General features: G+C 43.6%; 1 non-coding gene and 1 pseudogene across 1 annotated transcript; both read left to right on the forward strand.

Moving 5' to 3' along the window:
* The first annotated feature begins 1040 nt into the window (after positions 1-1040).
* Positions 1041-13227, forward strand: LOC135372134 (putative nuclease HARBI1; annotated as a pseudogene).
* A 649-nt stretch (positions 13228-13876) lies between these two features.
* On the forward strand, positions 13877-13949 carry Trnat-ggu (transfer RNA threonine (anticodon GGU)). Its single transcript has one exon. It is a non-coding gene; the product is annotated as a tRNA-Thr (tRNA).
* The last annotated feature ends 3924 nt before the right edge of the window (positions 13950-17873 follow it).

The raw sequence follows: 17873 nt of genomic DNA on the forward strand, positions 1-17873 counted from the left end.
GCACTCATTGCATTGAAGACATGCTCCTACACTTCTTTAAAAACCTTGCAAGATGTGCGCATCCCAACGACGTAAAATTACTTGTGTAGTGTGTACGTGTGACACCGAAGCAGCACTTGGGCAAAACAAGGTGTAGACAGAGCTGGATGGGCTGTCCCCTCGCAGCCTGTAACAGCCTGTTCCATTACCGGAAACAGTAACGGAAACGAAATTAAAAGCTGGTATCAGAAACGGATAACGGAAACGAAGATATAGCAGTAACGAAAATGGAAACGGTAACGAAAATACGTCCGTTATCCTTCCCTGGAAGGAGGTTCCGCTGCAGTGATTCGCTGTCAGCTCAACGTCGCTGCCATGGAGCCGCACGCACGCATTGAAACGCAATACTGTGAACCGGGCTTAACTGTTCGTTCGCTCTTTCAGCAAACAGCCGATGACAGTAAGCGAGCATTCCGGACTGGGGGAAAATGTAAATGTCCCTACGCCGTCCTGTCGCGTAGCTTATAAAGCCGCCGCTAAGGCAGTCCCGATCGCGTATAGCGCTCTCTCTCTCAAGGTGCTGCAGGCACCTTCACCGAGTCTGCCGCTGATCGCGGCCCTGCGGTCACCGAGTTACTTCCAGCTGGCTTGTCGTCGGACCAAAGTCACGAATGTGCGCGATCCCGGGGCTTTTGCTACGTGCAGCGTACCCGCGTAGCGGCGTACGATCCATAGGGTGGTTCTCTCCCTGGCTCAAGTGCGGATTGGACGGATGCAACTTCTGCAATTAAGCTTAGACGAGACACCACGAAACGCATATAATGACAAAATAGGGGATAAGACAAAAAGACAAAACCATGGTGCACGCAGGGCTAATGCTACCCTAAGCAATACCAGCACCAGGGCCGCGCATCCTGCACCCCGCTGGGCGAACGAGCGGCCCCACGTTGGGCGCCACTTGTGGGACTCTTATTCCCACTCTCGTGGCGTCTCCAGGCGAGGAAAGCAGCACAACAAAATGCAATAACAAACAAAGAACTAGGGTTTATTTCATACCCGACATGTATCCGTCACCGCACCTCACTGCACCGCCGACAGAGAACAGCCCCATTCCCCCGTTGACTCGGCTTCGAAGGATCTGTATCACGCCCCCTCGAACGTAATGAGTGCGAAATCGTTATCGTGCACTTGCGCTAGCAGGTGCCTGCGAGCACTCACCACGTGCCCAAAACAGTTCGGAGCCACATCACTTCACAAATCACAGAAGAACTGTCTCGTGCAGCGAGCAATCACAGAAGAACCGTCTCGTGCAGCGAGCACGGTACATGGCCAGCAGAACAGGGACAGGCGAATAGAAGGATGTATATGGGGGTGGGAGTAAAGTGGAGGAGAGTGTAGAGAGGAAGGGGGACGAAGGAAGTGGTCTCTTGCTCCGTGCCACACAGGGTATAACAGAGACAAGAGATCGGAGATGGAAATAGAGGAGAGAGGGGAGAGTAAAAGTGTATAGAGAGAGGAAAAGGAGATACTATAGCGAAACCACAGCAATGGGAACGAGCTCGGCAACAACGGCATTTATTATCAAAAATGTGATACAGAAAAAAATTGCGACTGCTTGTCGTAAATTGAATAAAAATGAAAGGCTACACTGCCGAAGGATGCGATGTTGAGTTCCTTAGTGGGAGAGAGTTTGTTGGGTGGTAACATTACCATGGGTCGCTTGGGATGTCACTTTATAGGTGATCACCAACGTAGAGCTTGTGCTTGGATAGTTGCTGAGTGTCTTCGGTAGATCACATACACTTGTCTATCACCTCACTCACTTACACCACACCACACCGAACTCGCACACCACCGCACTGGCACAGACACTTGTTCACATCCTGCGTTGTCTTTGGGCTTTGGAACCTTGAGCTCGATGATCCGCTGAGCTGCTGCATCCAGGATGGGGTGTCGTAGCTATGAGGCGCAGTTGTAGTAGTTCAGAGTTATTTATCAATTTATCTTCTAGATATTATACGATGAGGGGTTTATTTAAGTGGAAGGCAGAGCAGATTGGCAGATACGGGATATCCCGTAGAGTTAATGCTGCCCTCTCTCTGTCTTGCCGGTTATGAGATGGGGAGTATATAATTGTTTATGTAAGACATCAGATCCCGTAATATGTTTAGTGTCTTGGTTTGCCGTAGTAGTTTATATAGGTTATTTGTTGATAGTGGTTCTCTAATTTCATTTTCTAGAGCGGATTTAAAAGATTTTGTTAGCTGGCAACAGAATGAGTAATGTAAATTATCTGCTGCTGAAAGGCCGGATTTGCAATTATCTGTTGTGGACAGACTGAAGCGTTTTAGATAAGGGGGAAAATTCCCATGACCAGTTATAATTTGGGCTAGCAGATGGTCTGTTATAAATGTTTTGGGGATTTCGCTTAATTTTGGAAACCATATTTTTAAGTGGTGATCGGCGAGCTGCCAGTCCCGTTCTCGTATTTTATTTAAAGTGCTTAATATAGATTTCCGGCAGACACGTTTCGAAATATGAGTGAAATTCTCTTGTCCACATAATCTTGCCTTATTGGCTAGGTGATCGGCCATATCATTACCGTCTATATCGGTATGCGAGTTTATAAAATGAAAGTTTACTTCTTGGAAATTGTCTTTTATACTCATTATTGTTTGGCGTAGGATGTGCACCCTGGGGTTTTTGTGATGTGGATTTTCTACAGCTCTTAATACAGATAGGCTGTCTGTGTATATGTTATGTGGTATGTCATGTAATGGCTTCACATGCCTGCGTGAGGGCTAGTAGTTCTGCGTCGAATATGCTAGCGTGAGCAGGCAGTTTGAATAGTTCTCTACATACCAGATCTCCATCTTTTAAAATGCAGAATGCTGCTCCGACTGTTTGTCCGCATTTTGAACCGTCTGTGAATGTAGTAAAATTACTATATTGAACTTTAGAGTTCATATAAAACGTGAAGAATCTTGATGTAGCAGGGTGTAGATTCCAATAGTCGAAGGGAGTTTCGATTTCTGCTGTTGAAATTGTTATGTTTTCTACTTTGATATTGGTATTTAAGTCAAATAGACGAAAGACAAAAAATTCCTCTGATGCTTTAATATCCAAAGGGATGACTCCGCAAAGGATTGGCAGGATTAAACTAGAAGATGTAGAATATGCTTTGCTTATTTTTAGTAGGGGTATACGCGGTATTTGTATTAGCTTCCTTTTTATAGCGGAATTTTGCGTAGGGGTCCACCAAGCTGCTGCTCCATAAAGTATAATTTTTTCAATGATTAGGGTGTATATAGTTTTAAAATAACTAGATGGAATATTTTTACTGAATCTGGTCAGTCTGCAGAGATTGGCAGTGGCCATAGCGACCTTGATTTTAATTTCCTCTAGATGTGGAAGGAAAGATAATTTATTATCGAAAGTCAAACCTAGGATTTTTTGAGTAGAGGTAGATTTTATTGGTTGGTTATACATTCTTATGGTGGGAGGTCTTTTAAGGTCTAGGGTGCCATAAGGGATAATAGTGGATTTACATTTTATTGGGTTAAATTGGAGAAGCTTGTTTACGGCCCATTTTGTTATGTTGTCCAGCATGGTATTTGCTGTTGTTTCCAGCGCTCGCCTCGAAGAGGCAGATAAGATGATAACGATATCATCAGCGTAAGCGTGTATGTGAGATTCTAAGGGTAAAGGTGTTTTGAAAATAGAATTTATTGATAGATTCCACAAAAGGGGGCTCAAGGGAGAGCCCTGTGGACAGCCTACTGGCACGTTTCTTTTTAATATTGTTGATTTTGTAATTGTTTTGACCGTACGATCAGTAAGAAAGTTGGCGATGAGTTTTAGTATATTTTGTGGACATTTGATATCTTGCAAAGAGCTAATAATGGTTTTGTGCTGGAGTCCGTTGAAGGCCCCCTGTACATCGAGGGATATAAGTAAAGAGTGCATTTTCCGTTGTTTCGCATTTCTTAGAATTTGGGTAATTTCTTATAGTATTTTTGTAGCTGAGTCGTGATGTTTGAATCCGTGTTGATGAGAATGGATGCTATTAGTTTTATGACAGAAGTGGTAAAGCCGGTTATGTATAATTTTTTCTAGTAGTCTACCAATGAGCGAAAGTATGGTGATTGGTCTATATGATGAAGGGTTCTCTGGGGGTTTGCCTTCTTTTGGCAGGAATATTAGCTTTCCACATTTCCAAATTCGTGGAAATTTGCCCTGCGTTAAGATTGCATTGAACAATAGAAGAATAAAAGGCATACAGTTGCGGATAAGAATTGCTAGGATGGAATAGGTTACTTGATCAAGACCGGGGGCTGTATGATGGTTCATCTTTTTGAATGTATTTAGAACTTCACGCTCTGCTATATTAGTATCATTGTCAAGAGATTCAATTGCGATTTCCACTGAAGCCAGGTTGGCGGTGGTGGTAGCTGTAGAGCCCAGAGCTGAGTCTGTTATTAAATTTATAGATTCTTCTAAGGATGTCGTTAATGTACCGTCCATCCTTCGTATTGACTGTATTAATGTTGGGCTTCTACTCTGTCCCAGCATTTCTTTGGTTCGTTGATTGAAGATGCTTTTTGGATTTAAATCAGCACATATTGCATCAAAGTATTTTGTTTTCGCTTCTATAAGGGCTAGTTTGTATTTAGCAACTTGCCGATAGTATTGTTCTTTAAATGTTAATTCATTTTTGTCATGACATCGTTTTGCTCTTTGATATATACGAATAGTTTCTTGGTCTTAGCCCTGATGTCATCTAGGTCGGACTTCCACCAAGCTGTTATTGAATGCCGAGGACGTACGTTAGTCATATTTAGATCTTTTAGCAGTCTTATCTTTCTAGTAAGGTATCTAACAACATTATCAATGTCGAGATGGGCTGGATTTGAAGACCCAGTTATTTGGGCGAACCAGGGATCTTTTTTGATGGCCTCTTCCATTCGTTCCAAACCTTTTGCTGTTAGTAATCTAAGTGGGGGGGTGTCCGCCCATTTGATCGAACGCCGTTTGGTCGAACGCCGTTTGATCGAAGGCGTTTGATCGAACGCCGCTTGGTCGAAACCCGTTTGATCGAAAGCCAGTTGATTGACGCCGTTTGTTCGAAAGACATTTGTTCGAAGGAAATTCAAAGCTGCATGCACTGTGTTGTCCGCACCACTTTTTCTGTAACTTTTGACTCGAGCATACGGAGCAGGCAATCAGTGTCCTCTGCTTTTTTTATTTCTTCTTTTTCTTTTCTTTGCTTTTTGCAGTCGAAGAGAGGAGACCACTGGTTAGTTGCAGACGTTTGTCATTTACGAATCAGTAGGACACATACTGAAGAAAGCTGCCCCAGGTTGAGAGCAGCAGATAGTCTATCCTTGTTCTGGGCACCCTTCTTACTGCTGGCGACATATTGAAAGGGAACGGTCTGAAACGGGATAGTCATATGTGCAAAGCCACTCGAAGTCTGTGGGTGCTAAGAACGAAATTTCGCCATGGTACAACGAGAGATATTAAATTAACAGCATGTAAAACCTTAGTTCGACCTTAGAGTATGCATCTGCAGCCTCGAATCACTACACATGCACGATTCTACGAAGAAATAGAGAAAGTACTAAGGTCTGCTGCCCTGTAATCTTGTCTAGGTTTCGAAGGACTTCTTCGGTTACATGTCTGTTGTAAGAACTAAATTTAGGTTCACTTGCACATAGGCGAAAAGTAAATAAACTGATACTGCTCTTTCTCCTATACAGTGGTCAGTTGATTACAAATAATAATCCACTGTTAAAATTTGTTCACATTCGACGGGAATAAATAATCGAAAATGTCATTTACTTATTTTTTAATTCATTTGCCAAAATGTTTAATACTTATCATCTATTATTATTTGACAAAGGCTAGCAAAGGGTTGGGGGACACTATGTGTCAGAGCGGAAAAACCTATTCGGTTGTCCAACGGGTTAACGGTGAACAATCCTGGCCCTTGTACGTACTGCTTTTTGGACACAAAAAAGTGGGTTAGCATGAGGAATGTGTTTACGGAGAAGCAGATTACACAAAGTTAAATGTTCCTTAGGATAACTGCATTTAGAACTGCAGCTTTTTTTTTCCTTGTCTTTTTTTGTCATTTTCGACACTCCAAGTGAACCAATTAAAAAAATCGATCAAACGACCGCTACCGTTTCGATCAAACGGCGTTCGATCAAATGGTTTTCGACAAAATGTCCTGCGTTCGATCAAACGGCTTTCGACCAAACGGCGTTCGATCAAATGTCCCGGAACCAAGTGGGGGTCCTCTTGGACCCACTTTAAATGATATGTATCTATGATCGCTTGCGGATGGAGAGTCAACGATCTGTCACCCGCTGCATTTGTCATATATGGAGAGAGATACCATTGATATGTCGATCCAGGAATTACCCCTGGGTCCCTGAAAGGTTGGGGGAGACCCAGGGCGATTCAGGATAGCCAGGTCATTGACCATTATAAAGTCTACTATCTGGTCACCATTTTCTTCTAGTATGGGACCTCCCCATAGTGGGCTTTCTCTTATCATCTGCTGGGTACCCAGCCATACAGAAATAACAGACAACGAGCTCGCAGACAAAGCTGCCGCAGCTGCACTTTCAGCAGATGTGACGCCGTTTGACCTGCCTTTTCAGGGCCTGAAGCCCTTTCTTTAGAAAACAATAAACAAAATATGGCAGGAGTGCCGGGACACACAGACACATAATAAACTTCACCTGAAAAAAAAAAGAGCGTAGGACACCCCATACAAAGTAGAGACAAGAGATCACGTGAAATTACACGTACACGGCTAAGGCCTGGACATATTCACCTCACCCATGGTTTTTTCTTCGCAGAGAGGAGCCACCCGAGTGCACGAACTCCTCTCTGTACCGCACATCCTAATTTCCTGACCGTTGTAGGAATCATTTCGTCATCGACATTTCGGAGAGGTTTATCGAAATCATCTACCGCTCCACCCAGCACTATTTCTGGTTGATGAAGCTGTTTAATCCTTCAGCAGAGTCTACAATTTCTTTAGAGATGCCGATGATTTTAAATGCCTGTAATTTTATGACAATGGAATACTTGGGTTAATTTGTGTCATGTTCTGGTTGTAACCTTATCACTCAAGTCATAACTGATGACAGTTTTAACAATGTTTTCGCGCATTGTAGCCTCCGTCGCTGCTGCGCCATAAAGCCACTAATCAGCAGCAGCAGCAAGCCGTTGGACTATGAGCGACATCATTTGAGGACAATAAAAGAAATACGGCAGACAATATGCAAGGACTACTGACCAATGGAGAACATAGCAAGATAATAGTTTCAAGCAGCAGCACAATGTGGGCACAAAGCAACTTCTGCAAAAATGGTGCGACGTTTGCACTTGAAGCGAACTTCGGGACAAACGGAACTTCCAAAACCACTTACGTATGCTGGTGTCTGAGGTTGTGGGTAATTTATACCCCTGTTACACGGGATGATTTAGCGTCATTTTCGTGTAGTGTACTCCAACCAGCGAATGTCACTTTCACAACCTGTTTGCTACACGGCTTAAGTAAGTGTCACTTCCGCAGAGATGGCAATTGTGATAGATGAGAACAAACGGCGGCAAAAAGTTTTAGGTGTGCGCCACAGTACATTTCTCAGTATGTTTTTCATAGATTTAGAAACACCTTCTGCAAATCTTTTTCAAACATTAAACAAATTGGCCTCAAACATGTGCCACAACAAAAATGGCAGCCGCCGGATCGCCGAGACCGTGAAGCTGAGCGAGACCCACAAGCTGTTAACGAGAGTAATGACATGTTTTTTTTTGGCACCGTTTCACTCTGTACTTAAATAAAATAAACACACTGATGAAAATACTTGTTTCAAAATATTTCGGTGTCGGGACCCCTCGCGTTTTCTCAACATTTTTTACCTGGCCACAAAGACTGCCATTGAGGCTACACACTTTGTAAGCTGAAAAGAAGTGAAGTGAGTTCGGGGAACTCACTAAACCGTTAGTGCACTTTCTGCCGAGTATCACTAAACGATGTCGTGTGACAGCACACGAATGACTAAGTGCAAGTGTCACTCCTGAAAGTGACACTAAATTAGTCCGTCTGACAGAGGTATTAGCATGCATAGAACCACTTTCACGTATTAGTTAAAAATGTTTCGAAAGATCACCTTCATCATGTTCAGCAATGTCAGCTGCTGCAATGGTGAAGCAGACGATTAGCAATAATTTTTATTACATAGGGCAGAATCGAAGCATACAGGATGATGCTGGGCTCCTACAAAACATGAGATGTGACAGAGGTGCATCGTATATGACATATTTTTGATGCTTCTTCACTCTCCCCCCCCCTTTTTTTTTTGCCTCGTGACTGGATTCCAGGTCGGATGTGTACTGACATAGCCTCCTCTATACTGATAATGCCTGCCCAAAGGCGACGGAGAGGCCGTTCGCTCCGTCGTCTGCTCTCTCCGCAAGGGGGCGCTTTTACCTAGAATTACGCGCCGTAGAAAATGCATTGGAAGCGTGCAGGTTTTGGCTTATTTCAGTTGTGCAACTTGACACAAGCCGCTTTTTTCATTCGTAATGTTGAATATAGCTCAGAACGGGGATCCCTGTGCACATTTATTCCCAAGAAAGTCTTGAAGTACAACGACTGAAACAAAGGAACGGACGAAAGTCGCCGAACTAATGCTTAGTGTACGGGCCTGTGCTGCATAACCTGGCTTGGAATCTCAGTAAAATGTTTAAAAAGAAAGGAATAACAACGCATATTTTGGCGCAAATTTTGGATAATATACAGTGAGCAGGACACGATTCGCATTTGCACAGTCCCCGAAGTTAGCTAGTTGTTGCAGAGCCCGGTTGTTCCCTCATCTTCTTCTTCCCTTCTTTCTTTTCTTTTTTTTTCTTTCATAATTTTCTACTATCTACACCGCTATTCCCTTTGCTTTTCGTATTCGCCGTGCCACTTGGGGATGGAAAGGCGGCGACTCAATAATCGTGAATAATGAAAGGAAGGTAACCACAACAGCAATTCAACAAAGAGAAAGAGAGAAAGCATGCATTATGTGTTCTTGTCCAGGTCGCTTGTGCAATTTGTTATTTCTTCGGTGATTGGTGTGCGTTGATGTGCTACTGAACCCTCCAGGATTGCTAATATTACGTGGAGCGTACTTTGAGTCGTGGCTGCCTTTGTAGCTAGGGACTCTGGCAGCGATCCTTATTTGTTTATGCGTCAGGACAGTGATGAGCAATCCACAGCAAAAAGGGAAACCAAGTGTGCACCGAGTTCGTGAGGCCTGTACTTACTAATTATGCGCTTTCTGTTACAGATAGGAATGATTTCTCTAAAGCGCTTATCTCAAAGCCACTCTCTCCGAAGTGTCTGAAACTCTAGAGGAAGCTCGAATAAACGTTCTTGAAAAATTCTGTCATTTTACTGGTGATATTAAAATCGCCTATGAGTTTAACGCGGACAGCCAGCCACGTACTGCGACCTTTTTCAACCTTTTCGGAACCATTTCTGGCTAATAGCGCCTAGAGTGGATAAAAAGGTAGCCGAAACGGGCAATTAAAGTGTATCTGGACCGAATAACACAGTCGTATGCGAAAATGAAATGTTTTTTAAAGAATATTCCATGCTTTTGTGGTTACTTTGCGGCGCTTCTTACTGTAGGTCAATGCGCAACGTCGTCTGCTCAATTCTAGGTAAAAGCGCCGCGCCGCGGCACTCCCACGAAACAGCCACGACGCCGCCAAACAACGGCGCGCGGATTCTTTGGGCAGGCATTATCAGTATAGAGGAGGCTATGGTACTGAGCACGACAAAGTTTTCGACACCCATCTTAGTGTTTGTTTGCAATGGAGCAGGTAGGCCCTCGTAGGGACATTGTAAATAAGGGTCGTAAATTTCCAATACACCAAACCCTTACCGAACGTTCACATTACTATCTCTTTAAACCTTCTCCAATCCTGTCCTGGTATCACACATCGTTTAATGTAGGTCCAGGTGGCCAGGAGAACTTGTTGCCAGATGCCCAAAATGCCACGACAAGTTCTACAGTCCCCTCATCGTTGAAGTCAACAATACAGTACTTCATCTAAAAATAAAAATATGGAATTAAGAATAGAAACAAATTAACTCACCTGCGCAACTAAGCTGCTTTCTAAGGTTGGCTGCTTCCATACATGGGCTTGACCGCAACAGTGTGCGGTGCAGCTTAAGATTACAAAAGATTACTTACAAAACTTACTTAAACATTACTTTAAAAAAGATTAAAGGAAAAATGTACTCAGCTGTAAGATGGGATTACTCTATTAGGAAAGTGTACAGTGCTTCTCTTACGCGAAACTGTAGTGTTTAGTTGGGGATTATCCTGGATTCCCCATCTTCATGGTGCACACGATGCACACCTCTTTTCCCCGCCGCCTTCGCGGTCCAAACCTACGTTTGTTATCCTCTTCAATAGAGGCCGCTCTACCCCTACAGCTTTCAAGTGGCGCCAGTAGATAGCGCCGCATACACTACACCTTCCTCCTTGTTTACATTTAAATCCATAACTCCCTTACTACTTGTCTTATACCATTAAAATAACGATACATGACCAATACAAACTCAATTTAACTTAATTTTCTTTAACTTAGTCACACTTCAATTAGTATGCCTCAACTAAATATGCTTTAACACTTTTACCCTCTAACCACTTTATAACTACAGGTTTTCCCGGCGATTTTAATCCAAGTGCCAGCTAAATTAATCCATGCCCCATAAAGTTTGCATGGCACGTGGATTAATTTAGCTGGCACTTGGATTAAAATCGCCGGGAAAACCTGTAGTAGTCACAATAGTCAAAGTCATAATCACAACGTGCATGTGCAGTTCACATTGTTCACACGTTACACCCCACTTTGTCCCTTGAACTTCAAAGAGTAGATGACATAATCTTCGTATCTCCTGGGTCTGCGAACTTATCTTCCTGGTCTTTCTTTCCGGACTTCCAGTTGTTCGCCTTCTTGTAGTTGTGTTCTGTCCTCATTTTCTGCTTGGGCCGGTCTCATTTCTGTTTCCATTCTCCACTGTACGCATTAACTTCCTGGAGTTTACTCAACATCATATGGAGAAAACACATCTTGTTCTCTTTCCGTTGTGTACCTTTGTCCGCCTTCTCCATTATCCCCATTATCCTTACTCAGGAATTTCTTGACGTGGCCAATATTCCGCTTCCGTACAACACCTTCAGTGTTTCAAACCCATACAATCGTTCTGTGTCTTTCGAGAACTTTCCACTTCTCCGGCCAGTACACTGTACACAATTTATGAAGTTTTGCCATTCTTTGCAAGAATAAGTAGTCACCTACATTAGGCGCGTTTACATGGGAACATACGTCGACTGAAAGCAACAGTCGACTGATCGCAAAGATTGACTTGGGACGGTTTACATGGCAGGAAGCGATGCGCATTAGTCCGCCGGGCAATTCAGTCGACTCAGTCGATGACAGCGCCGCCATGGCACTAAAGTGGTCACTTTGCAATTGCATACTGTTTTATCAGTGTGTGACTTCCTTTACTGGGCCCATAAACATTAAAGCCTTCTACCAACGGCCCAGTCAATATATCTACACTTGGAACGAGTCTTGTTTTGTCGGCATTGCATGCCAGTCTGGCAACAGCCCTATACTCACCCCCACAAACACGAACATCATGGAGGAAGGAATGCTAAGGAGACCCTACGATGGCTCAGCATAGAAATCATAAGGAGAGGCTAGAAGCAAAGGTGGCGCTGGCTCTGCGTCAAAACGGGGGTTGCGCCATATTAGGTCTGTTCGATTAGACTTGCACTCCCTGAACAAGTTGCAGGCCGTGCAGGGCCAGTTCTGAACTGTGGCAGCACTAGTTCAGCAGTGCAGATGCACCATGTACACTAGCGCCGCTGTGAATCGAATGCCGAAGTGCAGCGCTTATGCAGGTCTTCGGGTCTTCTGCGTGTTCTGCGTCTCCTTGTTGTAGTTGCATCGGGTTTCACGGTTGGAATCATAGAAATCAATACTCTCCTCTTAAGATTTCTATAGTTTGAATGAGATCATGAAGTGTGTGATTGAATAACAAGTAAGTTCGACCACAATGGACCGCGTTGCGATTGTGCAAGCTGTCATGGAACATTCCGACAGTGAGGACGAGGAGTTCGACGACCTGGTTACTACAGCGGCATTGAATGTCCTACGAACTGACAGAAATCGCGTACCAATGTACACTGAGACTGTAGTGAACCGCTACTTCGACTTTGAGTTTAAGCGGCTGTTTCGGCTCTCGCGGGACACGTTCGAAAACTTGGTCGCCCGTTTTCGTACGTCGTCGTTTTTCCCCGACATGCCTGGCGGCCGCCCTCAAATCAGTGCTGAAAAGACATACTTAATATTGCTGAGCTATATTGGCAGCCAGTGCAGCATGTACCTGCTCGCTGACCGTTTCGACGTGTCTCAGCCGTCGGTGTCTTTAACGTCCTGCTCAGTATCAGCGAAGAAGTGATAAGCTGGCCTGATGGACAGGAGCAAGAACGCATTAAGGCCGGATTTCTTCTGAAGACTGACGGGAAGGGGCCACGGGACACAATAGGTTGTGTCGATGGATGTCATCTTGAGATTAACAGACCAGCAGAGTCAACACCGTCATACTATAACCGCAAGAAGTTTCATTCACTACTGCTGCAAAGTGTCTGTAACGACCGAAACAAGTTCATAGACGTGTTCATCGGCTTCCCAGGATCAGCACACGATGCTAGGGTTCTCCGTGAGAACCCACTGTTCAATGACGCCACAGCAAAGTGTAGTGGGGGTTACTTGCTCGGTGACTCCGCTTACCCCCTTCTACCGTGGCTTCTTACACCGTACCGGGACACTGAAAGCAGCTTCCCCGTGTGGAAAAAGAAGTTCAATCGGCTCCATTCCCAGCAACGGGTTGCTATCGAAAACGCATACGGCCTCATGAAACAACGGTTCAGAAGGTTGTACCTGGTCGATGCTGCCAGCATCAAGCAATGCTGCTTAATCATTATGGGCGCATGTGTGTTGCACAATCTGTGTAACGAAGAACGGGACTTCTTTGATGAGCTGGGAGGCTATCATCACGAAGATGTTGGCAATGAAGAAGAAGGCTGGGTGAGAACTGATAGCAACTCAGTGGAATGTTGCGAGAACTTACGAAAGACCATCGCACAGCAGCAGTGTTGACGTCTACTCACAATGTAACTGGCAAATTCTTGCAATGTATGAGACTATGTAAAGTCGACAACTGAGACAGGGCGCAGACAAGCTGGTTCATGGTGACTAGGATGCAACCCGAGGCAGGGAAATAAACAACAGACAAAATTTCCTCAGCGAGAAAATTTTGTCACTCTCTTTCACTCACCCTCCTTTCACTCTTACATTTTTGCACACTCATACACACATTCATACGACAGGGATCGACGCAAGCGGCAAAGGAGGATGAGTGAAAGAGAGTTACTGGTTTGTCCCTTCAGATGACGCACCCTGGAAGTGGCTGAGAAGGCGTGTTAGGTTAGCTCAAGTGGTAGAGCCCTGGATCTGTAATCCAGAAGATGTGGGTTCGAATTCTACAGCTGGCTAACCGTCTCAGTGACTGTCATCTTTCATCGTTAATTTCTTAGGCAACTTGAGGCCTTGTATGTGTTTATCCCTTCTATGTTGTTCCAGCCTCAGGACATCAGTTCTCTCATGTTCAACATTTGCCGCGTCGATCCCTGTCGTATGAATGTGTGTATGAGTGTGCAAAAATGTAAGAGTGAAAGTAGGATGAGTGAAAGAGAGTGTCTGGTTTGTCCCTTCAGATGACGCACCCTGGAAGTCGCTGAGAAGGCGTGTTAGCTTAGCTCAATTGGTAGAGCCCTGGACTGGTAATTCAGAGGATGTGGGTTCGAATCCTACAGCTGGCTAACCTTTTCAGTGACTTTCAGCTTTCATCATTAATGTCTTAGGCAACTTGAGGCCTTGTATGTGTTTGTCGCTTCTATATTGTTCCAGCCTCAGAACATCAGTTCTCTCATGTTCAAACATACCGCCTCAGGTGCATTCTGTCGTCGCTAAAGACATGGGGCCCGGACACCATAGAAATCATGAGGATAATTTCTCCTTATGATTTCTATGCCCGACACTCTTACGTTCAACTTTTGGGTGCGACGACTTGTTTTCTTTTCTTTTTACGCAATTAATACACATTGAAAAGACAACATATGAAAAGAGGAGTGTCACTGGAATAGCGAAGACAGCAGAAAGATTACATAGTGTGAATTGGAATGATTTACGGGCTCGGCGCCCCCGGGGAAGAGGTTGTACCTCACAGCACAAGCTCGCCGAGAATTCTTTGGGGCTCCGACTTTCTTTCTTTTTAATGTAATGGCCTGCTTCCTGGAGATGTGGATTACAGTTTTCAAGCCAGTGCAAGCAAGCTTCCCAGGCCGCAGGATCGTGCTGAATATTGATGATGATGATGATGATTGGGAGTTTTGTGGCGCAGCGACAACTAGGATCATAATGCGCCAAAACTCTGCTGTTGTTTAAAACAAATTTAACTTAAAAATAGACTGAATTTGTTTAAAATCAAAAGGAATCGAAAGGTGTTGGTTCGATAGGTGTGTAAATCACCATATAAAATGAGATAACTAAGATATTACAATTCATTCACGACACCTATATCTCTTAAAAATAAGAAAACATCCTCGAAAGGGATGAGAGCCTCATCCCCTAGTAATACTGCGGGGTGAAGGGGGATACAGTACTTGTAGAAGATGTGGAAATGACGTTGGCGATGTGCCACAAAGGAAGGGCAATTAATGAGTATATGCAAAATGAAAAGGTCTGTACCACAGTGTGCACACTCAGGTGCTTCCTCTCCTCGCAAAAGGTACCCATGGGTCAACGTGCTGAATATTGTTCTTCAATGTATACACCTGCAATACCCACTATTCCCACTGTTGTTGTCATGTCAGCATTTCTTCATTTGTAATAAAGTGTTTGGTGTTGGCTGGTGGACTTGCGAATCTTGCTGCACTGTATCTGGAGTTTTGCTTCCCGAATTGTGATTGTGCTTCGTGCACAAGTCATGCCCATGTCATGCGAGCTTCCAAGGTGTCACACAAGACATTCTGCCATATCTAGAGTATCCTTCCACAAGTGAGTGTCATTATTCACTAACATTTCTTAACCCCTTTATTGGAGACATAGAAATAATCAAATCATTATTTCTATTCATAGGACTGTCAAAACTTCTATCAATATTGCAGGTTTCCCCACCACAGACGTGTACAAGATACTCAAAAATGTATTTAAGATAAGATAATAAATACTAACGTTAGAATGTAATTAAGATAGAGTACAAAATACTTCAAAAAGTATTTGAAATACAATTAAAATACTATTTATCCTTGAACGCAAAAAGTCACCGGTCACTGGTCAATGCGGCAAGTTCCCGCTATGTCATATGAAATGGATCACCTAAACCCCGCGCACAACGCTAGCCGCCACTGTGTGATAGGAGTCTTCTAAACACAAGTCCCAAAAAGATGACAAAGAGATACCACATAACTCCACTAAGTATACGTGACCCAGAACAAAGCAAATTTCTAGCAGGTCCCGAGGTCAGAATTCAGCGTCACCGCGTCAGGGCAAACATAATAGAACCCTCACTGGCCAAGGATTAGTACACACGGGGCAAGATCTCTAAATCGAGACTTCCAAGAAGGGTCAATGTCCGGGTCTAGAGTCACTATCCGGGTCAAGTCCGAGGGACTCAGGAAATTTCGACTGAACAAGCAAGATAATGATAAGACGAGACACAGAATGTTTGAGAGGGAGATCCAAAATAGGTAATTAGAGTATTGAGTAGAAAATACCATAAAATGTATTTTAAATAGAGTACAAATACACATAACAAAAAGTATTGAGTAGAGTACCAAAATACCGCAAATTGTATTTAAGATACAGTATTTTAAATACAATACTCCAAATACGTACAAGTCTGCCCCACCATGACCCCATACTTTTGAGACAGTGGCTTCAAAGCGTATCTGAGCAGTCTTTTCACCCTTCTCAGACTCAAAAGATATGTTCCAAACACTTCGAGCCCTCATGCTTTTACTTTAGCCACAACAAGAAATGGCTGAAGCCAGGTGCTACCCTCACTATTTTCTCCTGGAAACAGGACAGCGGCACGGTAGTATATTAATTTCATTTTGTGGCGCAGAGAGTTCAATACACTCTTTCGGGGTATTGGCAGCGTTTGCAACTGGTCGGGGGTCCATGATGTCCATTCCTAACTTGTCCATGAAATATGCAGGAATGACACTCACACAAGATGTGGTACATTACAATTTATTTCATATGAAAAAGTGGTGTGGCCTTTGAATAACAGGACAGATGAAAGCAATCTTGGAGCAAGAATGAGGTCGTGTACACACACGATGCCTGTCAAGAAAATCATTACTTACATTTGTTTTCTTACTTACTTACATAATTACATCTTGTCACCTCTGGCAGGAGTAGGCAGTAATAATCAATGTTTTTATTATAGTTCAAGTAAGTAACAGTTCCAGAAAAGTACTAATGTCAGAGATATGCAATAGCTATGACTGAGGTGTAACTGACGTGCAAGTTCAAAATCAATACCTCAATTTGGAGCATTATACAGTGAATCCTCTTTCAGTCAAACGTCACATTAGCCGAAACTTATGGTCAACACCATGGTGCACAGGGATATTCACTCTGTTGTAAAGTGCAGTCCACTAGTCGAATGACTCCTTTGCTCAAACAAGAAGTGCTGGATACTGGCTGTTGCAATTACTAAGTATTTACTGTAGCATACAGTAAAGTGTACCTAGGAAATAGGTATTACAATGAATAAGCAAATACTGAAAACACTTTAATTGTACTGTGATACAAAGCTTTACTATGAATGCTTGGCTCAACACTCTGGCGATACCTTCTTCTGAAGGTGATGAAGCGCTTTCACCTGTTTGCGAGGCACGGTGCCACATTCATGTAATTCCAGAGCATAATACTGCAGTGTCCACAGCCTGTGAAATTAGGACTTAAAAAATTGTGAAAATTAGAGCGCGCAAGCAACAGATTTGAAAACACAGTCTCTACATGCATATACGTGCGGTGAAATTCCTTCAAGTCAGAATGAATTGAGCAGAAGTGTGTTTTGGTTAATCACATTGTCATGAACAACGTAGCATAACTCTACCATAAAGTCCACTACATAGATCAAGAACATCTATTACTACAGCTCTGAGCACGAACATATTATCTCTGGTGAAAGTGATCATGAAGCGATTCCTGCTGTTGAGGCGGCACGAACTGTCTCACAAGGTAACAGAGAAATCCCAGAAGGCCTACATCATGAGCAAGCTGACAAAACAAGTGCTCTTCATGAACCTGTGAGGCGGAGGTCACGACCAGACCAATAAACGAGTTCAACCAGTCATGTTCGTTACATGTGCAAAACCTCCTTTAATATTTAGGCGCCAAGCGTCCTACTCAACATTTATGCTACAACTATGACAGCACCTATCACTTTTAAGGCCTCCCATTTCCCTGTGTCTGTGTGTCTGCTTAGTGAAGAACGCCGACCTCAATGGAGGTCACATATGAACCCAGATCACCGTTCATGCATTTTTCAATATGACAGAGTAGCTTACAATATCTAAACTTCTTGCACAGACCAAGTTATATTGGTAACACGCTCTGAAAATTTGAGTATTGACGTTCCATCCCGGGAAGAAATTACGCAGCGTACGTGTTTACAGACATTATTTGTCATGCTAGCACAACCTGCGGTTGAAACAGGTATACGAGACCAG

This window comes from Ornithodoros turicata, unplaced genomic scaffold (assembly GCF_037126465.1).
Source record: "Ornithodoros turicata isolate Travis unplaced genomic scaffold, ASM3712646v1 Chromosome13, whole genome shotgun sequence".
Classification (NCBI taxonomy): Eukaryota; Metazoa; Arthropoda; class Arachnida; order Ixodida; family Argasidae; genus Ornithodoros; species Ornithodoros turicata.